The 25,934-nt window shown below is 42.1% G+C and overlaps 1 long non-coding RNA gene across 2 annotated transcripts in view; it reads left to right on the top strand.

Annotated features, from left to right (window-relative positions):
• Positions 1–25,934, top strand: part of LOC110119611 — a 209,068-nt gene that overhangs the window by 145,770 nt on the left and 37,364 nt on the right. For both annotated transcript variants that reach the window (XR_007225270.1, XR_007225269.1), the window contains exon 4: positions 1,126–1,754. This is a non-coding gene — a long non-coding RNA (uncharacterized LOC110119611). The remainder of the gene's footprint in view (positions 1–1,125; positions 1,755–25,934) is intronic.

Genomic DNA, 25,934 nt, shown 5'->3' with positions numbered 1-25,934 from the left:
TAGAAAAATAGTTTTGGCGTGGAGTTGCCTGACAACGTATCGATTTTTTAAATTGCTCTTCTATAAAATACGAGAAATATGACTGACTTATCATGTTTTTCTCTCCTGTGTTTCTCCATTTGGAAACAATTAATCGTGTACCGAAAAGGTAAACGACAAACTTTCGTTTCCCTTGCTAACGTCTCTTTTAATCTTCTCTTTTAACACGTCGATATTGGCCCACATTTTACATTCTGTCGCGCGACAGAATTTCGATGCGTCGCGCACAGCTCGAGAAAAAATCCAATTGGCCCCTGGACAATGAATGAAAAAAAGAAAAAAAAAGGAAGGTAGAGAAAGGTACACGTATGCGACCACGTATACATATATGTCCAGGTGACTGTATGAGAAACGTTACGTTCACCGTGGGAAAATGTTCGACAGTGGCACGCCAGAGACACATAAATTGTTCGTTTCCCGCGGCGAGAACGCATGAATTTATAAACAGCAAAGCGGCGTCATTATTACGGGAAAAATCATATAAATCTTAACGCGTGGTCGAGTATCGTTCCCTCTGGACTGACTAGTTCTTTCATCGTCGAGAATCGCAAGATAAAAGAGATGCGTTACAGCGAACTCTGGTTCAACGTTTGGTGAAAGGAAAATACACGTAATTTAGATTTATAACTACTGTTATATCTAAATTTAATAATAAACGTAAATAAATTCATAATGTATGGTCCAAATAATTCATTTTGTCAAATTAATTATACAATACAGAGTTTATACGGGGATTAACACGATATTCCCCCCTTAATTTCCATTTGCCGTTTCCGGAATTTTAACGATTATATATTCCACCAGATGTACAGAGTTCGAGTATTTTTAATCTTTCAAATTTAGTCGATACTATACATTCTTTAATACGTCCATATCTCTTTGTATTTACACTCGCGCAGATTACACAATCACCGCTCAACTCATCAACTTAACCGTACCTATAATAATAGTTACTTACAACTTCGCAGTTTAAATACTTCATACACTCTCCAAAATCATGTCAAAATCATGCACAACGCATTCCTCATACCGAAACCCAAACAATTCGAAAAATCTTCCAAATCTAACCTCCCATATATTTTCCAGGTCACCAGAGCTACCAGTACCATAATCCCGAAAAACGACTACCGCTACGAAGCAGTAGAAACTAGCAGAAACGTCAGACCTATATTCAGAAAAGTAGTCGAATTGTCTCGGTAGCCGCAAAGCCACGGGAAAGAAAACGATAGCGATGAATTGGCTGCAAGAGGGTTGCTGGGCGGAGTGGCTGCAAGAGGGCCAATAAGGAAAATGCCTGGTCGAATGGCGGAGCATCGTGCTCCGCTACACGGTCCATATAAGTGTCCGTCCCGAGAGAAGCCGGTCGCGGTACATCAGATAAGAAAACCTGGTCTCGGAATAGAACCCTATTATGTTTGCTATAAGTGGCCGTGGCCAAGGCTACGAGGAGATGCGAGAGCGGGTCCTGCAGGCGGACCAACAGGGAGATAAGAAAAATGCCTGGGCCGGCCCTCGTCGTAACCGCAGAAGTTGTAATTATACAGTGATATTACTACCGAAAAGAATGAGGGACGACGGAAGCTGGTATACGTGGAAGTGGTGTTCCCGGAGACCGCCGGCATTTTACCCTGAATCTGGATGAAGATACGTCGTCGCCAGATAACAGCCGCCACGAGAACGAGTATTTATTGTTGGCCCCAGAAGCCGGTTAAAGGGTGAGTCGTCCATGGCATCTCAATTAACGAGGAATTCGTTGCATGTTGTCTTGTCGACCGGCAGCCAATGCCTGTCTTGCTACCGGACTCTGGTCCACCAGGTTCCGTCTCGCTTACTCCTTCCACCGTGATTCGTTTTATGGCGTGGCCTGACGAAAATATACCCGGTCGATTGGTTCACGCGATACGCGCTGCCTTGAAATCGTGCCACCAAGAGATTCTTCTCGAGATCCAGCGCCGCGATATTGGCGCTGAAGAATTGCGCTCGACCGTCCGCTGGAACTGTTTCGGTGTAATTGGACTCGTGGAAGTGCAGGTTTGTCAGATTTCGAACGACTGCTACGAGATATAAGTAGACTCGTAAAATTCTTTCTGCCATGGGTTTCGCTTGGGTAATTAAGGTCTGAGGAAAGGTGCAGGTTGTCACGACTTCCAGGTGCAATAGTAGTTTTATTACGAATATAAATTGTCGATATACGGATAAGAATGGAAGGAATACGCTCTTTTCATTGAAATGGGCCATTCACGACTGCCGATATTCCTCTTTATTTCGTATGATTCCTTACAATTTCCGTGTGATTCATACGTCTACAATACATACGTTTTACAAGATTTCTGGATTTTTTCTTTTCAAATGGAATAACATATTAGACGAAGATCCGTGTGTAAGTAATACCAGCAAGTTATAGACATTTTTAATCGTATAACAAGATTTCACGTTCACAAAAGTAGATTTAGACACTAGTCGGACACCAACTAGACTCTCATTACGAAGTTCCACTGTAATCATTTAGATAACCAAAGACAATTTTGCAACACGGTATAACCTCGCTATAATGCAGCGACAGGAGCTTACATCTCGATTTAAAAATACCATTTCATCCAGCGCTGACAATAGGAATCTCGTAACTAAAGCTGGCAACGAAGGTTCCCGTAAAACAGTTCGAAACTTTACAGCAGCCAACGATCTCGCGAGCAAAAAAGGAAATATGGAGGTAAAGCGTCAGACGTACACAGAGTAAATAGTTGGTTCGTCTGGTCGACCAGAAAGAGAACGAGAGAGATAGCAAGAGAGAGAGAAAGAGAATAAACGCTGCGAGGTAAATGCAGTGGCGCGCGGCTGCAAGGAATTGCGGGTTCGGGTCGCTTAATTTAAGCCGCGGAAAAGAATCCCCCCAGTCGTGCCTGTAATTTGGTTAATTTAATTAACAACGGGTTAATTGCTGGCGCGGCGCGGCCGCTCGTTTCCCTTTCCTCTGTCCGTTCCACCGGCGTTCTTTTGTCATCCTGGCACGTAGCAATTTGCGGGGTCACCGCGCGGATATAAAGCGTCACGAGAACGCGAGTTAAATATCGGGTCTGGATAGTGATTCCCGGTTACTCGAACAATCGTAATTGCGCATATTATACACGAAGAGGGTTCAGAGAGATGGCCCGGGCTGTTAAACAAGAGCGCGAGGCGATTACGCGCTCAGCCAGGAAGACAGAGAAGCGGTTTTCTGGCTGAGCTCTCTTAAATCTGATTAAAGATACCGGCGATGGGGAAGAAGAGCGAAAAGGAAAATGGGTATTTATTGTTATCTAAGTTCAACGAAAATGAATCAGTCTTGCTGTGTTTCCTTCTCGAGAATTGCCACGTCGCCCGCATTCGCCCTCGTCTTCCTTTCTAATCGCGGAAACCGCGATACGTAGAATTTCTTCCGTGCAACGTACCATTTAAGCTAAGATAAATTTACGGGGCTAGTTAAACCTCGTCCGGTTCTTTCCGACTTGGAGATGCTGCTCGTCTTATTGGTGCTAATCGGGCATAACATTTACCACAGCTAAATCGACGATCTTATGAAAAATAAATGAAGCAATAGATCGATGTTATTAGGGTAAAAGCTTTTAACTGCGAATAGGACAAAGTATCGATAATAGATTTCATTTCATAAGTGTACATTGGTTACTCATTGGTACTGATATACTATTTGAAATATTGGCAGGCGATTAAAAGCTATTCCGCGTACCTCTCGCAGGCGCAGATAAAACGCAATGATAGGAAAGTAAGTTCAATACATCGATTCTCTGGTTGGGGAGAGAATCGTATCTTAGTTTCGCTCGGACAAACTTTTGATTGTATTCCAATTCTCCATCCAGATATTCTTTTTCTAGAATATATCGCATGACTCGCACAAATACAACGATTCCTATCTGCCTCGCACATGTGAATCACGCATCATGTACCTTCTACACCAAAAAGATTACACTTTCAATATTCCGATTCACATTCTACGATCTACATTCTACGATCTATACCTAATAAGTAACATTTCTCGCAATTTCCATTGCCATCCATGCCGAAACGAATACACTTTCAATACTCAAACTCGCATTCTTCAATAAATACGTAATAAATAACTATTCCTATTATCACCCGACATCATCCCCCTTTTTCCCCTCGAAACTGGGAAAAACATTTTATCGATTTCCAAAGTACACCCTAGACTGAATGTCCCATCGGTTCCAGATTCGTGCCACGAAAAACTCGAAGGAAAGTCGCTGAGGCAAGCGTCGGATCCTATGATTTCATCCTTTCGCTCTATATAGCGTAAGAACCGCGCGCAGGGCTGGAAATCGTCTTACTTTTGACACTGAAAAATATAGTTCTTGGATATATGCGTCGTCCGGACATAGGAGGCCGGATCCACTTATCAAACTGTGCCGTGGTAGGATGAGTCGGTGGCGACCCAGGGGGATGCCAGACCACGCAGTTCATGATTGTGTCACCGATATCCGTGACCGACATTTGCAAAGCGATTAAGGAATGTGCCGCGATATGCAGTCGCCGACAGGGGTTCCGCATGACAATCGTCGTTACGCGAAGAAGCCCTTCGTGCCAGGCAGATTATCGTGGAATTGAAGGAAATGGCGCTGATGGTGGGACTTGACTTTGTCAACTGAAGCGCGAGGAGAACTATTGTTACGTAAATACGTAACACAACGGAACGGTTGAATCGCTTGCTGTATTAAAGTTCGGCTCATCGACGACTTAATCGACGACTCACTGTCCTCGCAGCATCGTCTCTCTGGTGTAGCTTGTAGGAAATTTGGGTCGCTTGTTCGTAGCTTGCCGAAGGTAATCTGGGATATATTAGAACGAAAAAGTATAGAAAAAGGAACGGTGAAAATTTTGACAAAAGGATACAGAAAAGATCTTTTAGATTGAAATGAAATAGTTTAGTAGAAATCAGAAAAAGGAAAGATTAATATACAAGTAGAAGTAGTAAACTCCTGAAGAATCACATTTAATTATCAACATTCTTAAATCCTATTTCGTATGACCGATGTTAAAAAAAGAAAAAATTTTCGATGGTCTTAATATGTAAGTATCAGAACTCTAAAATTCCGTCTGTTTTACAAGCAACGTCCAAATTTCACCCATTTCCTATTTAATCGACCGTTAACCCCGTCATTCAGTCACTCTCAACGGGGCCGAATTTTCACCGGTAGAAATCCCGAATTTCATCCACCATTCACACCCTTCGATTTCCCGTCTGGTCGATGAAAAATGTCACGGCAGCCAAGCGTCCCGATAACTTATGGCACGACCCGTCCCTTGGCAGTTATGGGCCGCGAACAAGCACGGTTACGCTATTGGGACCCCGGAAGCGGTCGGCTACGTTCGACCGTGACGATCGGGAACAGCAACGATAGTTTTATCGAGTAACTTCCATTCACCGCAACTCCCTTCGCGTGATGGTTGCGCTTTTTCCTGTAAAAATCCGCGAGGATCGAGTTTTCATCCCCTTGTGCTTAACACAATGGCGCTCGGGTCGTGAATGCCCGGGTCAGTATTCTTTGATCCTCTCGAACGAGATTTCCACGATGGTCCAATTTCGTCGCTTTCTTCGTTGAAACGCTTGGAAATAGGGGTGAAAGGGGTTAATTTAGACTATGAACAGAGATTTAGTATTTTTCTGGGATTTTTATATGGGAAATTTAAGTCGACGTTAATACCGCTGGCTCGAGGGAAACTTTACTATCCTCCTCTATTATGTGGTTCTTTCTGTTAGAATATTTGGAAAATGAGGATGGAAGAGGTTAATTTGAACCACGGAAAAGGATTTAGTACTTTGCTGAGGTTTTTTCATTGGATACTTATCTCGTGAATTAGATAGCATTCATGGTTGATGAATGCTATCTCTACCATTAGTACTTGACAAAATTTGATTATGTTATATGTAGTTATTATAGCATAATAATTCGACTATGTGTATCTGATATGAAATAATCTACACTATACTTAAGAAATAGATTTAGAAGTTGGAATGGAATTACAATACGCGAGATGTCTAGTATTTCCTGTGCTATCTAGAATAACAGTAACATCAGAAACACCGATACGTGTTCGAGATGTGGGAGTATCGTGAGCTTCGTAAAGTTTGTTACGATCCAACACAAGAAGCCCGCTGCCCTTGTAGCAACGGATGTAATACGGTTATAATGTTGTACAAATGTTAATACTAAAGGATCAAACGAAACTGTCGAGTCACGGGCCGTAGTCACGGACAAAAGGATCGTGTCGTTTAGTGTACATGGGAGAAAGCTCCCATGCGGTTATCGCGATGGAAACCCTGCTCTGCCTTCCCATGAATCATAAGTAACTTTGGTCCAGCAGATGTTGCTTCGATTTCAACTTCCAATGTAACTATGATCAATAATATTATAATTTTGAATGTTTTAGCAGCTAATCATTTTTCAAAAATAATTTCAGGTAATTAATTTTTTTGCAAGTACCAATGCGATATAATTCAGCTTTAGGAAAAATGAAACAATAGAGAAAATCAAACTATAGGGAGATGCTATACCGTTAAATCAAATTTCCATAATTATACGTATTTTCTATTCTCCAGACAGAAACCATTAACAAAACGGGAAATACTGGAACAAAAGTAAGCGCATGCGACTACAGAGAGCTATCGTTTGTTAAAGAAGCACTCTATTTGCCATCCACAATACTATTATTAAAATTCGTAATTAAACATCGTGACAGGATTATACGGCCGAAGCCTACAATGTTTCACGTTTCATGGAAACAATTTCACCCAGTTTCTCCCTCATTGCACGTTCTCCTCGCGTATTTGTTACCGGATATATTTACAAAGTTCGGCGAAGCACGTCGCGTATAATGCGTTTTGTGCGCAACTTTGGTAACGCCGCGTTTCGTCATTTTCCGTGGCTGGTTGGGCCACCTTTCGAGAAAGCTAAAGGGAACAGCAACGACGTTGGGAAGAGGCGAGGATCGAGAGACAGCAAGGTCTACGTGCGTTTAAAAATTTTCCTAGTGTCTTAATCTTGCGAAACAAGACACTGATTCGACGTAATTTTCGATAGCGTGATGACAGGAGTATAGTATAGAAGAATAGTAGGATGACAAAGAAAGATAGCTACGGGTTCTCGTGTGTTCAAGAATGAACTTCTCCTGGATTTTTGTCCTCGAGAACCAAGAAACTAGTAGCATGTAATTTTCGTAGGTCCACCAGACACTTTTGCTTCGTTTTTCACTTTTATCTTTCCGTTCATTCTGTTGGGCTTTTTGAGACGTTTGCCTCTAACGATCGCGGAAGCGAGCTTCGATATACCGTAAATTTTTTCACGAAAGCCTTATCATTTACAATCACGAACCATCGCGCCTATAAAAACCCGATGTCCGAGACAGACTCTCGTAAACTCGCAATCGCACGACCCGGATTCTCGATTGAACCCGTCCTCACTGCTGCGAGTCAGAAAAATGGATTTTATGTCGCAGTTTCTGGCCCTTCTCCTTGGAATCAGAGTATGGTATTATCCGAATTTCTTATTTCTTCGAAGTAGTCTTAAACGTGTGATCTATCGAGGTTCAAATTAGGACTTACGAAGCCAAGGTTTTACTGTGATAATTTATAGACAACACAAGTCAATGCAATTTTGCTTAATACAATCTGAAATTCAAATTGTCAGAAAATTTCATTATGAAAATGGTTAACGATGTTAACAGTAGAACCGGTGCATTCTTGATGTTTTGAATAATATTGAATTTGATATTTTGAATAAAAGTCTTCTTCCTTGCGTAATATAGTTTTGTATATATTCAAATTTGGTCCTGCTATTAGACCAATCAGTAGTCTTAATGTTGAAATAGCGAGGACAGAATCGAAGAACGTATTTACAAGAATAAGAGGGTTAACAAACAATTTAAATTTTACACGTATTGCTAAAATTGGATCACCACGTACAGCAACATAATTCACCTCTAACAACTGTTCGAAAGAACTCGTGTAACATTCCAAACGCGAAATCCTCGGACCAAAATGGTAGTCCGTAAGATAATCATCAGACAGTTAATCCAACCTACTGGACGAACTCGACGGGGCGCTGCATCCTGGCGTTCAGATCTACTCCGACGATTAACACGCTGACAAAGGCTCGTGCACTGTGGATGAGAACGGATCGTCGCTGAGGAATGTCGACGTGGAGGTTTATTCGTTCGAAATGAGATCGGAATCCCCGGTGACCCGTGGCTGAACCATGTTTCGAGAGACGAAAAGCCGCGAGGGAATCGAGCTAACATTCCAGATATTTTCACCTGCGTCGCGTCAGGTGTGTCCGGTGAACGGGCAAGAATCTCAGAGGGACACGCGAAGCCGCTTAAGATCGGTTAAGCCGCTTACCAAAGCAGACTACGTTTCCAGAAACTCAGACTTACAAAGCGTAGGCGTGTACATATACCTTGGCGAACTGCGCCAGGCTACGCTTTTCGACATTTTTACGTGAAAATGCTGGAGTTGATGGGCTGGCACGCTCGCGAAACGCGGATATGTAAATACTTTTCCTGATACCGAGACGGCTTACACGATTTTCCAGGCAGAGACGAAGCACTGTTAACCCTTCCTCACTGGGTCTATGCGCGCACAGTGAATTCGTTTACGGTAAACCGACGCAGATGTCGTGGCAAAATTTGCAGAGTTGAAGTCGTGGTGAAAATTACAGAGCTAAGCCAAAGAAATGATTCAAACGAGTGTCTTAATGCTTAGAAACAGCCTCGTTCATAAATTCTTCGTAGTAAATGTCTCTTAAAAAATGTTATCTTCCACGGCCATTTCTATCCCCCAAAAACCCCGAAAAGTGATTTCCACGAATATTATTAGAGGCCCAGAAAGCTTTACTTTCGATCAACTACAATTCCACCGGTTCGAAACAAACTTCCATTCTAAGGGACACGGAACGTAACGCGGAAGCGTGTGATATAAAGCATAGAAAAGAGAATAGCGGAAAGAGCGAAGGTAGGAAGGGTAGATGGAAGGTAAATGAATGGAATCTCCTGATGAGGGCCGGAGTGGTACTCGTGGCTGACATTCATTTTCCGGCTCTCCTTGACGCCGCGTACCCTTCGTCGTAGGAAGCTGGGCTACAAAACACCGAGTGTCGCGAGTTCCCCTCTCTTTTTTTCCTGGTTTCTTTCCACGCCGTCCGGTGTCCCGTGGACACTCTCATTTCGCCACTCTTTCCAGGAATCCGAGCAACGTGAAAGGAGCAGATATCAGGGCAAAGGGAAGAGAACAAAAACGAAACAGAGCGCAGGCAAATTGTCGGTCTTTACACCATCGGTTAGGGTGGAAGCGCACGCGACATAATGGAACAGGGAAGGTTGGAGTGGCCGCGGAGAAAAAAGGGCTGTTGCTGTCCGCCCACTGGCCGTCGTTCCCTGATGCTATTCGTGTCAGTCAGTTAGTCTTATCTGCCGCGACTGTCGATCTGGAATGAAAAGATACGGGGACACAATGACGACCTTTCCCCGTGAAAAGCAGTTGGTCACGCGGTGAATAAGAGCATCCTCCTGCCACGAATTAATCCGATTCGTCGATGCTTCGTGACAGACTGACCTAGGGAAGTGTGCTTCACTTGCTGTACAAAAGAGTAGTCTTGGAATATTTCAATGGGAAACGCCTGGCCATGACGTTTGGATTCCAGTTAGATCGAAGATTAGCACGCTCCGGTCCGAGTGTACCATTGCTGATATTTCCAACATATATGGACATACATTACCATAATATTATGCTCTGTCGTATATTAACGGTTGGAAAATATGGACAAATAACGCGTGGTAGTAAACAAATTACAAATGCATACAAGCAAATTGAATATGAAATCGACACTGAAAGTATAAGCAGTAATAAATATGCTGTTATATCATACAATATGATATCGTATATATACATGGCATACACGTGTAGCCTGAATGAAAAATCGCGTAAAAGAGAGAGGCGATAGGGAAGATATTAAATTTCGATGCACGAAGTTAAATAGTTTGTTCTTTTAATTTGATCTTTTAATTTTTTAACTATTTCGCTGATCCATAGAAATTTCTAACAAAAGTACAAAGTAGCGTAATCTCGAAATCTTTTTCAAGTTCCTTTCTTTTCTAATTTTAACGACTCGGACGACTTAAACGTCTTTCACAACTCAATGATTCGTTCAAAAGTCTTCCACGCCTTAACTATACTGTACTCCTCCAGATATAGAGATTTCATACACATAATATCAAAGCTCGTCTAATTGAATGTTCATCGATCCTGCTATTTTTATTTCTAAGAAATTTTTTAACAGATTTCCTTGATTTTACAGCGCATCGTATGTGTGTTTCTTAATCTGTTTAGAGTATATCGAGCGTAAAGCGTTTGATGGCAACGCGGCGGGCCACGGTGTTGGGAGGGTTGCCGTCTCATGGCGCAACAACGACGCATGGCCCTCCTCTGTCTTGCACGTTTGTGTGTACGTTTCCCGCGGGTAAACGTCATTTTCTTGAGATGTGTATAGAAGTCTCCCGCGAATGCACGTTGAAACATTTCATACTGAAGTAACTCTCTCTCCTTCACCTCCTAAAACCACCGCATGTAAACAGCTTGTTGGGCGGCTTCAGCATTAGCCAATGTTAATAAGGAACCAACATGCGCGAACTGCAGCGCTGAAAAATAGTATTCGGGGATTTAGGTGCTTACTACGCTTCCCTACCTTTGCTTAGCGGTCTCACAGAATTTCAACTTTACGCTGTCTAATAATTTTCTGCCGTGTGGTCATACGTTCCCCCGACAACGTGAAAAGGGAACCACTTTACATAGATCCACCCTTCTCTCGACTTAATTACCTCACAAACATACTTCATCCGTTAGAAAGTACTCGAATGTCCAACGTTTACGAAAATTGTTCGTAGGAATGTGTAATTACTAATTGTTTGATAAATATTATGATAACGGATAACAAATACAACGATTATATAGTCTTATGATATGTTCAATTTTGGCGTCTCTCACAAATCAATTCAAATAATAATCAATTCGAATTCAATTCAATTCAATCAAATCAATTCGAATAATTCAAAGCTCTTTCACATCCTACTCACGCTGCATTTTTAAGAACAAAGACATATTTCTGTTACGCGTAGTGAAATTTCCACACGACAACAGACATCATAATCTACGTATACATTCTCGAAATTAACCCTCGCTCAGTACCAATACGTTAACCTAAGCATAAGCTCGATTCACTATCAGTCGACGCGAAGTCTTCCTTATTCGTTCACGAAATTACGATGCCACACATATTCTTCGTTTCCTTTTTCGCTATATATTTCCTTTGAACTTCGAGATGAGTATCACGTCTGTGTTCGGTAGGATCGATCGAAGTCGGGATTGATCAGAGAGCAGCGGTGTTTCGAGATGGCGTAATGACCAAAAGAAACACACGAAAGATTCTTTTTCGGAGGGTGAACGCGGTGGAGGCTCACGTGTCTTGGATGAGCTGAAACAAGTGCAGGGTTTCGGTTGCGACGTACGGAATAAATTGGCTCGTGCGCCGATCGAAATTCTCAAGAACGAGCGGATCGGAAATGGGAATGACGTATAAAGGAGCCAGAGCACGTAGGGTCAGTTTACCAGGCCAGGCATATCCTGTACACTCTGAAGAATCTCCGGCAAATCTTGTGTATGTCCAGCTCGTCACATGACCCTGGCCAAGGCTTGCAGTTGAATACTGATCGGCCTCCTCAGAGACCCTGAAACGGTTTGCGTCCCTTTGTAAAATCAGTAGCAAACCTTTCAAACCGGCTTTTTTGCTCGAACCATCGAGAACGCAGCCAGGAACATCTCGTGGCCCTTTATAGTCGACGTTCCTTTTTGTCGTCTTTACCATTCACGTTATGTATCCTCGAGCAGCCGAGATGCGTCCAGATCGTTACGTTTCTCCTCTCCGTTGCAAAGGATAAGAAAAAAGGCCGCATTTTCCGCATTAACGTGCCTCCTCCGCTCTTTTACGACCAGCACGCTCGCAGGGAAATAGGAAACATTTCTGTCTGACTTGTATGTATTTTTTCTTCCTTGTTTGAGATGGTACTCCGGGACGAGTGAATTATATTATTTATCACAGAGAGTTGTGTCTTTGATGATCTTCCGTAATCCTCAAAGAGTCACGGTGCATCTGAGAGTGTCCAGTGCAGTGTCACGCTTGAAAAAATTAATTAAAATAAACTGAAATATAATGTGTCCAATAATTGTTACGTTGTTTTAATAGATTTTTGGTGCAATGTTTTTCTATCCTTTTATGTTGTGTATCCTTCTCTGTTTTTCGATCGTAGATGAGACCTTTTCATAAATCCTTGGTTTCTGCGAAACATCTAACAATTCCAAACTTTTAGCTCGTAATATAGAAAGATTTACCGTAACGTATAACAGCCACTTTATTTTTGGATTTCACACATATCCGTCAAATCAACCGCTGGAAGTTAAACGATATATAATGCGTAAGTACGAAAAGACCCAGCGGATAGCCACAGAAGAAAACTTCTAAACCCTAGCAATACATAACCGACCGCGAGCTATATACATATACCGGTAGCAAGATTTCCCATTGCAGTGTATCAAGCACGTTGACAGGTCGATCGAACGAAAAAGCAAGATTTCGTCGATTTCGTGTGGAAGTTGTTAAAGCTGATCGCACGTTCACTGTGTGTACCTGTTTCATCGATTCGTTTCGTGGCCGTGTACCGATCAGATAAGCCAGGTAGCCCGATCTCCGCGGCAGTATCTTCCCGTGCTTCTCGTCTGATTCTGACAACTTCTTTTACTCCCCCCGCTGGCTTCTTCCCGTCCCGATGTCTCTTGCATTCAGGTGGACACCATTTTCCAGCCATCCTCGTTCAACCTCTGTATTCTCTTTTCGTCCGTTCCCTTTCCATCGTCTTGGCATACCGATCTCGTTCATAAAAAATTCCCTCTTTCGAGTCTACCTTTCATCTCAGCATAGAATCTCTGCCGGATTACCACGTACAGCACATCTGCCTTCTAGCGTCGCGGAAATATACTTTAATTTACCGGCTGTCAAAGCGTGCCAGTTCCTTCCGAGTCCCCTTATCAGTGTCCTGTACAATTCTATCCAATCCCGCCCATTCGTGTGCCTCTTACGTCTCTTCTCTTCTCCTTCCTTTCTTTTTCTATCGTCGGTCCTCCCTTGCTTTTTGCCCTCTGTCTCTGCCACGACGACGACGACGACGGCGACTCCTTCGCCGCACTGTCTTTTCCTCCGCGCGCTTTCCCGAAACCAACCGTCGTCCCCTGAATATAGATTTCCCTCTATATATATACAAGGTGACCCGTACAACGCAGTATCTCCATCGAGGGCGATTCCACGCGCAGAGACAAGTCGAATTTGTGGAATAAAATTTGTTTGTCGGAAACTTAGTCGTCGAGGAAATCGAAGTGAACTCCGCCAATCATCAACATGAATATCAATGTAACTTTCTTGTTTAAGTTCTCTTTGTTAAGAAAATAGAATTTCAACATACTCAATTAAGAATCGACCAGGTAGTTTGTTGTATATTTTCGACTTATTTATGCACTACCTTATGCGGAACACCCTATATTTCATATATATAGATATATGTATATACGCATAGCTAGACGCTGGCCGCCTCTCTGTCTCGCGAGTTAAAGCAGACGTCACCTAACGTCACCACGGTAATCTATTTACGTCAAGGATATCGAGATAGCTGTACCAGACGAGATTAGCTTCGATCCAACCTTCTTCTCCCTCCTGCCCTCTGTTTCCCGCCTCCACGGTCGGTTAATTTCATTTTTGGTATCGTTAGCAGCTGATCGCGCACAAGAGGGTCTGTCTAGGCCCCAGCATCCTCCCTCTTTCTCCCATGGCCGCGATACAGTTTGTAATTTGATGGCTGCCAGGGGAATGGAATTACCGCGTCTTTGTGAACGAGACTGGCTTCAGCTTGAGAGTAAGAGTACCAGATAATTCTGAAAATGCTTCGCGCCACCGGGACACGCGTTCCTTATCTGCCGCGAATACTTGATGAGCCATTACCAAAAACCAGAAGAAGTTGGAAGTGAGTCGCAGGAATGTGACGCAAGAGGATCAAAGTGTAAGAAGATTCTGTGCACGGAGATTTTCCAGGATTGATAAGTCAACCGGGATACCTCATCGAAGAAACTGAATGGGATTCGTGGATGTAGACAGGGCTGGTTTTGAAATATTAAAAGGACGACGATGAAATATTTCGTTCACAGTTGAAATCGAATGGTTAATTGTTGTAAAACCATAAAGAAGATCGTGGGCTTAAAACTTTAGAATTTCTAACAATTTAATAACTTAATTATGACCTTGGCTTATTTCTTCGAACTTCGATCTATCCTTACGCAATTTTTCACCATTATACTGTTCATCCCTTATCAATCTTGTCGTCACAGATTTCGTACAAGAATTTAGTTTGTAGTATCGAAAGTCTTCTCCCATCTTCCAAAGATCTTCCAGAAAAAGAACATTTTAGATTCCACCGCTTCGAAATTACTAAAAAAACAACATCCACAGTGCATCGTACCTTTGGAGTAATCAGCACAGTAACGATCCCTGGAACAACTACGACAAGTTGCAAGTTTTCCTAAAAAGAAACTCGAAGAGGAACCGATAATTTAGATATCAGACTGCAGCAGACGCTCAGCACGACTATAGCCGTTCATCGAGAGATTTCTCTCTTTTGCTGGCGCGCGCGCGCGCGCGCATCTAAGCCCCGAAATTCACGCTCCTGCAAGTGTCTCTCGGGCAACCGCGGCACGTTCTCCAGACAGACATTTCCTCTCGAAGCACGTAGCGTCTCGTGGCCGTGCCCGAAGAATATGCACGTTCAAGCGACATACGAGTTCCCCGAGCTGGTCTTCTCCTCTCTTCATCGGCGAATTCGCGCGAGAAGCCTCGCGAATCGCACAGCCTGCGGGCGATTTCTGTACCATAGCGATCCTCAGTAACGTTCCTTCCTTATACGCGGAAAGCTCGAGAGTCTCTGTCTTATCTGTCGCATTTCTCATCTCGATTCAAACACTTCGCCTGCCTCTCGCCTCGTTCCGCCCGCACCTCTTTCCATTTCGCTCTCAATTTCTCGTGGAAGGGTCCGTTCCTCCACGCTTCGTTCGCCTCGTTACGCCAGAACTCCTCCATTTGTCTCTTTTCAATCTCATCCCCAGCCTCTTCGACTTCCTGTCTCATAAGTTTCTTTTCTCTTCATTTTCTGCCGGTTTCTTTTCGTCAAATACTTCAAAGAAGGTATCGCGGTGGGTAAACAGTCGTTCGTCGGAAAAGACAGGCCAGCCATCGGCGAAAGGATTTGAAAGGCGACATCGTTCCCGTGGCTGCGCAATCATTTCCGCGACACGATTCCGCGAAACGAGCGCGCGCTGAATGAGATCGCCCATTCTGATTCTTTGCACGAGCTGGAATAACAGCGAGATGGCATGTTTATAACGTTGATTGCGCGTGGAGGGTTGGAAAAACTCAAGACGAGAGGCGGAGCAGTGAAAGAAAAGGCATGTGTCAGTGAAGAGATAATGATAACGATAAAGAGAGGATGTGAGATAAGAGAGGAATCGAGTGATCGCTAGAAGAACAGCTTAATCTATAGCATGTTTATAACATTGATTACGCGTAAGAAGTTTGCAAAACTAAGAAAGAGAAGAATTCTAGAAGAAGAAACGCGTATGGAAGAGAAGAAACCAGAGATAAGAATGGAATCGAGTGATCGATAGAAGAACAGTTTAATTTATGGTGTGTTTATGACGTTGATTATGCGTAAGAAACTTGCAAAGCTAAGAAAGAGAAGAGCTCCGAAAGAACAGACGCTCATGAAAGAAGAGAAAGCAAAGATAAGAAAGTACTCGAGTGATCGATAAAGGAACAACTTGGTCGAAAATAAGGGAGCCATGGCTGTCTGTGAATCTTCCAGCTCTATCGTAGTCTATTCTCAAGGCATCCAGAATTATCTGTCCGTTTTTCAGCGGATACACGCGCGATTCCTCGCGGGGATGTAGTGAAATTGATCGCCCCCGACTCTGGCTATGTGGTTTGTTCGTGGCATTTCGAATCGTTTGTAAATTGAAATTTAAGAGAATTGCCTTGTCTCTCCGCGAAGAAAATTAGACGATATCGTTTGAAATAGAGAAGAAAAGAATAAAATTCGGAATAGAATTACAGCCGAATTAATTTATACGGATTTTTCGGTTCGATTCGGATTGAATGGGAGATCGGTTATTGCCGGAACGAAACTGAAAAGCGTGTTCAGATAGAGTAAGGCGAAGATCGAGCGAGTATAATCCTAATATTCCCTGGACCATCCATTGTCCGGATCAGGAAGTTGTTCGCGGATAAAAGCGCCACGACTCGCTTTTCGAGTGACTAATCACCGTGACTTAGCTCCGGCTTACTGCAACTACGCGGAGACATCATAAATTTCCAGCGATTCTCCGCGGTACAATCGTTGTTGTAGAAATTGAATATCGTACCATCCTTCCATGGTGCACTGTGTGACGTTTCGGCGATCTAGCGAGAAAACTGTCTGCGCCTAAGAAGTATCAATTTCTGGTAGTTTTAATTATTTTCCGCCAATACGAAACATAATATTTGGTTCAATACGTTAAAATTAAATATCTCGTATATATTATAAAAAAGAAACAACTAAGTAAAATGAAAATAATTAATATAGTGATATAATGCGTAAGAGGCCTAGTTATGGGTGATAAATCAAGAATTTGGGAACATCATAAATTACTTTTTACAACAATTTTTATGTTTTCTAATGAAATGGATATCATTGACAGACAACCAAGTTTTATACATTTGGAACACTATGAAAATTGAATTCTGTCTTGCTTGATTACTGAATTGCGAGCGTCAATCGAAAATTCTTTTCCAACAAATACTTAATAATGATATTTGTCATCTGTATTTATATACGCGTTTGCTATAAAACAATATATCGTACAAATAACGTAGCCGACAGCGCTTTCGAAATAAAATTGGGACGTAGCGGTGAAGCTTTTTGCAAGAACCGGGCCAGAGCATCTGTGTAATTAAAGCTTGGCAAGGGATATTTTCACACTCCCCTTCGCTTCGTAATTAAATTGTTTCGCAAATTAACAAACTTGCCTGTGTCTCGTCCGATGCTGATAATAATACGAATTTCATTCGTCACTCTCGTAAAACCGGCGTCGACAGTTGGAAAAACGAACACTATCCAAGTTCACACGGAAAATGAAGTCAAAGAGAAATTCATTTTTACCGGATGCCTTATTCTCTATTAATTTGCATGGAATTTCTCTTCGCACCCTTTCGAATGTATCGTTTATAAAATGAAACGTGAGTATAAATTTCACTGATTCTACAGGTTTTAACGATTCGTAACGAGAAGTCGAACAGCAAAACATTAAATCTTCGAATACTTTGTATCTCAATTTTGCTTTAGTTTCAACGAAGAGGAGAATTTGTAATATCTCGAGACTATCGTAATATACTTTAGACGTTACAAAAATATTTCATAACGAGTCTTTCATATTTCTCACAAATTTAAGAAACTTTCTAAGGATAGGAAAACACAGTTCGACCGAAAGTGACCGAAAGAACGCAGGTTTCAGTTTAATTACGACATCGTTGCTCAACGACTTTTAATGGTTACGCGTATCGATCGATCGAGGACGTATTGATCGCATCGTGAACACGACCGGAACTCGAACGGTGCACCGAAACCAACTATCAATTATGGAAAGTTCGATCCAATCCCGTGTCTTAGTACAAAAAGCTGGCGTACCTCGTTTCCAGATGTAAATGCTGCCTTATCGACCTAATTACAGTTCCAGGATTTATATCGTACGAAAACGAACCGGCATCGCACACCACGATCCCTCTCCTGGGCATACTATCAGGAGTCCATAATTCGTTCGCCTTATCTCGTCGATAGTAATGAATGAACTTTTAACATTATTTCCCCGACGAGGATCGGGAGCCAGACTTCGTGCCACCATCGCGTCGATAAAACACGGTTTGCTGCGCTTAAACCCTCGACTTTCGCAGATCGTAACGGTGCTAGACAAAACTCACGATACGTGGCTAGAAAACGTAGGATGAGGAAGTAAGGTGAGGATGAAAACTGTAAGAGGGGAGAACGGTTTGTAGGGTTGCAGGTAGCAAGAAGACGTGAACATCGAAGTGTCATGGCGTATACTTGGATCAGAAGCCAATTCTCCACGTGCGCTCTTCCTTTCTTCCAATTTTTACTTTAAAATGAGAACTTTCTTTGCTTCTATCGAGGTTATCGTGTGTACGTGTACTTTTAGATGGATCGGTTTCAACCTATGGTATTTCGTTCTTTGATTATTTTCCAACCAATGTACTGCAAGAATTTTTAAAACGTGTGATACCTGATTGCTTAATCAGGAACACTGACATTTTTTCTCTTAGATCGTCAAATAAAAACAATATTAATGAATAATTCATACGTGGCACGAGATGGGTAAGGTTGAAAATCGCTGCTTCAATGAAATTTGCTGTTACTAAAATACGGCTGGCTATTCCACATCTGGAATTGCACAGCTTTTTCACCAGAAGCGTTTATTAGAAAGCTGCACGATTAAACATCTTCATTTCTCGGAGCTATTAACTCATCACCTTTTAATATTCACCAACAAATAGTCTTTAAACGCGGAGGATACGAAACGTTCTGCGCGTCGATTTCCCCTGTTTCCCATGAGGCACGATGGGGAAACAAAGGGAAGGGAAGCGCGGTGTCCTTTCAGCGACCGGAACAAGGGGTTTTCTGTCAGGAAATGGGGATTCGGGATCGTTCTTTCTTGTCTTCGCTTCCGCAATTCGGTGGAATCGGAATCGGTCGGCGGGACGGGTATCGGTGACGAAACGATTGCACATTGGCACGTTATCAATGCGATTTACGCGCGAATTCCGCGCGGCAATCTCATGGCGGCCGCCGTTTTCGTTCTTCCCGCGTGCGCTCCATTTATCAAACGCCGACAAAAATTGGACCGGCGGCTCTCGTTAAAAGCTACGAGCGTAAGTACGGACCCTGTTCAATAAACTATGATTTTTATGGGCCGACGTTTCGATCGTTTCTTGGGATATTTGAAACGACATTTGGATCTGTTCGATGAAATAAGGAGAGCGGAACTGTTCGAGAATGTAATTGCTCGCGGTTACTGACAAATAATCGTTTTTCCAATAGCGCTGATTTATATATATTGGTTTAATTCGATTCTTTCACTGTTTCACCTTCTCGACTCACGAATAATTAATGTAATCATTTGAAAATAATTTTATTGTGAATTATAAACGTTTAAGTCTCGCTGTGTATTTGCTGAAGCAGTAATTGACAGTGAATTTGATAATTTTCCAAAGTTACATTAGAGAACAGATCTATCTGGTATTTCTGGTAGTTTTTGATAATTCAATTAGGAGAATGATCTTTCCGCTTCGTCTGGATATTTTGGGGGAATTTAATTAAAAGAAAGACACGTGTCGAGGAAAGGGATTAAAATATCTATTATTTAATACAAGGTTCGTTCCCTTAAAGAATTTTTGTTTCCATTCTTGGCAAAGAACAGCTCAGCTTACGTGAAGAGTGTCTGGTACACTTCATAAAATTTCGCAATCTCCACATTTCCTTTCTAACCTCTCTCTCTCTCTCTCTCTCTCTCTCTCTCTCTCTCGGACACGGCGTTTCTCCCTTACAAATTATGGTTCATTTTAAAAAAATGTCTTACACGTTCCTCGGAATGTCGCAATCTCTATATTTCTTCTCTCAGGACAGGCTGTTCGCTCGCGACTTACGATCCATCTGAAATTACACCTTCGTAATACGTTCGTAATAATATGGAAAACTCTGGAAATTTAAATTCTCTTGAATCATTAACAAACCAAAAATAATATTTGCAAACATTCGTCGATCACTTTCTCCGTCCTAAAGATTCGAATTTTCCTCAACCATTAAAAATCCAAAAGGAAGAAATATACACGCTTTTATCAATCGCTTCCTCCGTCGTTATTTTCTACGCCGTACAAATCCAGATGTGAACAGCTTTAGAAATTCCTCCCCGATCGTTAACAATCCGAGAAACACAAACTTGCGAACTTTCACCAACTATAATATTTTTCACGTCATATTGTTTCCTATATCTCACGAGTGCAAAGAAAATAACATAAAAGTAAAGCAAGGATAAAGCAAAATGTTCACAATGCTCGTGACAAAATATACGACACACGACTCCGGAATAAACGTCCCATTAACGTTCCCCAAAACGCCATATCCTACGTGTCATCCTAAAACCCCTTTACCATTCACCCTCGAAAAATCTTCACGCTCTCGCTACCTAATAATTCACGATCCGAAAGGTTTTTGTTTTGTCTTCATCCTTCATTCCTGTTTCCTTCTATTTTTCCCTAGTCGTCCGTTGGAAACGTACCGCCAGGCAGGTGCCTATTCCGGATTAACGTCTATTGCCCTGGAACGCCATTACTTCGGCGTTGCATATTTCCCACAGGGCTCAACGCACGTTGCATTCCGGTGTTGTTGCCCGGGCGGAATCGATACCGCCCATACATAACGTATAAATCTGTCTGGTTGATACATAATCACGAGCTGCCATAAAAGTATAATGTCCCGTGCTTGTTGCACGGTTTATCCAACAAGAGCTGCTCGTCGACGGGCTTAACGAAACAGAATGGCGGTGACGGTCAGCGTTCCAGGCGACCGTTTTCTTCCTTGCTCCCGCAAGAACGCTGACAAGCTTAAAATTGCGCCGCTGCCGTACGACGATTTTTGCTCGTGCCAACCCAGCCGCATCGCGTCATTTTTATCTCGACGATGCCTCGTGAAATTGCATCGTATCTCGCGGAATTTTCATCCCCCGTCAAAGATTAAACGCGAGCGTCGTCGACACATTTTGATATCGAACACGCGCTTTTTGAAACCTCTGTGCATGTCCTGTGATGAAGAATCGAGTTGAAGGATTACAAGTTTCATTGGTTTATAGCGTAATGGGATCATCTTCCAGTAGAGTCTGAAGAATACTTATTTTATAATTCAATGCACAACAGGTCTGTATGCGTGATACATCTCGTCGATATAAGCAAATTACTGTCGAATTTCTGATATACGATTTCGTAGTTCAACCTCTCTCATATACGAACTTCGTAAACGTGTGTTCTCGCGATGAATATATTATACCATTACCATTTTTTTCAATATAAATTTCATATGTGAAAAAAATGTGCTGAAGATACAACTACTTGAATGTTCCTATTGAGATATGTATAATTTTGTGTGCTAGACTAGATTAATCGCGTAGTAGTGACACACGTATGTGAATATTAATGTGTGGAAGTATGTGTGTGCGTAGCGTCTCGAAAAACAGATGAATGTACTGTTCTGTTGGCAGTCTGGTATGGAAGATGATGTGACAAAGAAAGTGCTGAGACGCGTGCAAATGTATATCGACGAAGATCCTGGAAATCGTTTATTAAATAAATCTAAAACTATTTTAATATGACTCTAAGTGTAACCTTAGTGTTCCACAATTCTCAACAGTTCCAAACATGAGTTTGCATTATCCGAATTGATAAGAAGAATTTAATAATTGTTCGATCTCTATCATCGAAACTGTTCGTCTGTTTGTACAATCTTATCTTCGTTTAGATACAAGAGATTTTACCGTACTCTAAAAATCGATCATCTGCATTTAGAAATTAGTAGAAGAGCGAACGGAGTACGTCTGATTCTCAATCTTTTTTTGAAAGATTATTATTAATTACTCTTACTCTTAATCCTGCACCACTCAATTTATTTCGTTCCGCTGTATTGATAGCCACTTTCTCGACTCTGCTTATACCTGATACAATACTGGAATCTTAAATTCGGTTTCGTTTTCGCTAAAAGCTTCAGCAGCTGCGACTTTTCGAGACGCTAGTTTCTTGGTTTTTTGGTCGAAGTTGCCAGAGACTCGCTTTAACGCGACGCGAAAGCTACAGGTCCCAAGGGCGCCGTAGAAAATGCGAACTACTTGTCCCCGGTTTAAAATTTCATTCGTTTGTACACTCGGTATTATTGCCAGAGACTACGGTGCTCAAATGTTGAAGAGACTCGGAACAATAGAGAACCCGGACATCTAAGACAAGCTGGTCGGTCCCAGGGGCTATCAAAGGCTGTGATCCTCTTTGCGTTATTCGTGTGTTTATGAATTTACGTGTGCTTGTTAGACGCGTGTTATTAACGCGGAGGAACAGTGGAAAATCTGTTGCTATGGAAAGTTCCGCTTTTCGCCAAATTACTCGCAAACACGGTTAATTAAAACTCCTTGCAAATTGCTCGCGGACAAAAGTATTGCGACCTCGTCTTGGCCGCTGTCCGGTTCGATCCCTTTAAAGGCAGCGCTTTCGCCAGTTTCAAAGAATCGATTAAGTGAAACAGACCGTCGAACACTAGACGAGACGCTTGAACTCTCTTACCCGATTTTTAATATTCAACGGCTGATAATTAGTGCGCGGATTTTTCTGCGCTTATTTGAAAGAAAAAGTATATAAAATGTATGATATTATAAGTCAAATCTCCTGCGTTTTATAGAAAAACTACTTTAAAACGCGATACGTTTTCAGAAAATTTTTATCGCGTTTGATTTTGCGATTAAATTAAAACATATCAATGATATTAGTGTTCATTTATTATTGCAGAAAGAAATCTCTGCCTAGGCCTAGGGCTTACTCTTTCGACTGTACCCAGTGGAATGTAAATTTGCATAAGTGTCTAATGATACTAATTACGAAGGATGATTAAAAAAAAATTCAATTTCTACGATAATTGACGCATTAAAACGACAACGAGAGGCTGAATGGACAAAAAGCCGTGTGCAATGCAATTCAATGAGGCTCGAACGCAGCGAAAGAAGGGGAATAGGGGACTTTAAATTACAAAGCGCGGGTCGTTACGAAACTGGCGTTGCTGATAGGTCCTAATTAGCGCCGCGAAAGTATACAACTATGCCAGGGTTTTTTGCCGACGCCGTGCGCCCGTTGCCAAAGTAATGAAGACAGGGCGCAAAGTTAAAGTGGAATGTTCTACTGTGCGGAAGACTACTTAGTGACAAGTGATCCTCGAGAAGGAGAGCAAGAGGAAAACATTGTTAATTTCCCTTGCAGATTCGAGTGTTCCATCCCCCACCTCCCTCCACTCTGTCTCTTTCCCGTTCTCCCTTAGCCTTGGCCGTGTCCTTTTTCATCCTCCTTCAGACCGGCTATCCTCTCTTCGGTCGTTTCAGAATGCCGATTAAATTAACGTCGTCCTCGTGACGACGGAACGATCGCCGCGGACACTGGGCCAAATCGAATTCGAGCGTAATACGCTGCAAAGTGGCAAGGCGAACGTCGTTCCGCAACGACGTTCGTTCGGTCAAGAGTCGTTGAGTTTTTGGATCCTTCAACGACGAATGACGTGATGTCGTTAGAAAGGAAGAAAGAAATTGGAAGGATGGATGAATAGAAGAGAAGAAAGCAAGAGAAAGAAAATAAGGAAAACAAGGGGGAAGAAGATAAAAAAGAGGAAGAGGGGAAAAAGATGAAGGAGGAGAGGAAGTGGATGAAGTAAGATAAGAAAATTGAAAAGAAATAAAGTAAAATAAGGGTATGGAGGAAAGAAACTGAACAAGAGCAAGAAAATAGAAGAAACTGTACACATGGTGTGTTATCATTAATTTGAATAATCACAGTATTAACACGTCGTTAATTGCACAAGCTACGATCGAACAAATATTCCTGCCTAGAATTTGAATAAATAGAATATTCCCATAGATATCAAATAAAATTGCTGGAGGCTGCGGGTCTCGAGTTGGATTCTTTTCTAATTAGCTGGAACGAACTTGGCTAGAGAAATAATCGTTAGCGGCGCGGCCGATGCGGCCGCGAAGAATAAAGGGTCAAGTCGCGAATAAAAGGTTCCGGTGAATCGCCTCGGTGAGATAATTACGAGCCGCGCGATATAATCGAGAAAGGTTCGGCCGCTTTTTAAGAAGCGCTCTTAGCACGTGCGGTTAATGACTCGGCCATCTGAAACCGTGAATATAATTGAGGCAGCCGTGGCGCGGAGCTGAGTCATCCGGCCCTTTCAACACGGAAATTTCCCTTTGAAAAGCCTGGAATTTGATAGAAGAACTCCCTGGCGCGAACTTTCGCCTGCTCGATTGAAATATCATTCGCCACAATGACGCATCGTCCTCGTCTTGTTACTAGCAAGATGTATTGTTTCGCGTATCTTTATTAGAAAATCTGGGCATGTTGGATCGTAGACAAAGTTTTTATTCGCGAGAAATAAAATAAAGTAAAAATACGAATTTTAATAATAAAATAGTAATAATCGCTCTCACTTTCAACTTTTCGACAATTCACATGAATCCGTGCCTCGTTTCTCAATTGTAGCTCTTAACGACTTCACACGACACACATTCTTCCCACGTACAGTCAAATGTCCACGTGACTCTATGCATACAAATCACTACGAGCATTCTCAACATCGCTCCTCACTTGCTGTTGTTCCAGTACTCTGTGTTATGATCGCTTCCGGTCTACGCAAATTTTCACTCCTCCACAATTCACATAAAATTATTCGTTGGAGAATAAATATTTTTACGCGTCAATGGTATCAGCTCCTGCTTGAAAACCTTCATCCTGGGCGATTTAAAACTCGCTGCTACACGCGATTCAAATTTCCCATTAGCAGTTAACCCAATTACCGAGAAACGGCCGCAAAATTCCAATCAATCAAGCGAAACCGACATGGAAGCCCTTTAGGCCACATATTTGATCGACCATCCTAACCAACCTCGATCTCTTCTCCACAAAAACAAGAAGATGGCCTACTAAAAAGGAGAGAAAATAAAAAAGAGAGATAGTCTTACCAATCCGACCTCCCTTTATCCTTTTTTCAGTGGAGTCCAATCGATCTTTGTAATCCATGGGATACAGGTCGCTAAATAGACGCGCATAGATGGTAAATCCCATCTAGCCTTGGAGCTAGACTTGGCGTACATGCCTTTAGCATATAATTATCGCGTGTATCTGGCCTATCACGCATGGCTACACTTGCGAACGAACGCAACAGCTCAGCCGGACCGGGGTGTTAAAGCATTAGGGGATTCCCCCGATCTGTCTGATGATCATTTTATATTAGCCAAGGGGAATCTGCATGACAATGGGTAGCCCCATTGTGTGATAAGCGCTTCACACTGTGCAACCCCATCCATATGTTAATATTCTACTGTGCTTACGGCGGCCGAGCAACTCGTGAAACTGAATTATATGTAAGCGGGAGCGCGTGTGATGCACCTAACTCTCTCTTCCGCCACCCTGTATCTTTCCCCTCTTATGGGGAGCATCACGGTAAAATCTCTTTTTTTTCTCTCTATAGAGCAAAGTGGGGTTATTTGAGTCAATGTGATATTCCAGTCATGTTAAGTAATTTGCATTGCAGTTTTTGAACGATATACTTCTGACAATAGACTGTTTAACTCGTTACAAGCGATACAACAAGTAGTGAAATGTATCGTTCTCTTTCATTTGACAGTTCGTTGGTCAGCTGTATCATCAGATCTACTGATGCGAAAGTAAAAAGTTCGTACAAGTAATGTGAGTAATCTTAGTTATAATTATCATAGCGTGCGTATATTACTTCATTTATATAAATTATTTTATCGTTTGTTCTACAAGTACTCGCTTAAATAATATAATCCTACCATAAGATTAATCGAATCATTCTCTTGCTTTTCATATTTTCTGGAACTG

This window comes from Bombus terrestris, chromosome 10 (assembly GCF_910591885.1).
Source record: "Bombus terrestris chromosome 10, iyBomTerr1.2, whole genome shotgun sequence".
NCBI classification, from domain to species: Eukaryota; Metazoa; Arthropoda; class Insecta; order Hymenoptera; family Apidae; genus Bombus; species Bombus terrestris.
Note: the sequence above shows the minus strand (reverse complement) of the source record. Positions and strands in the feature narration are given on the sequence as shown.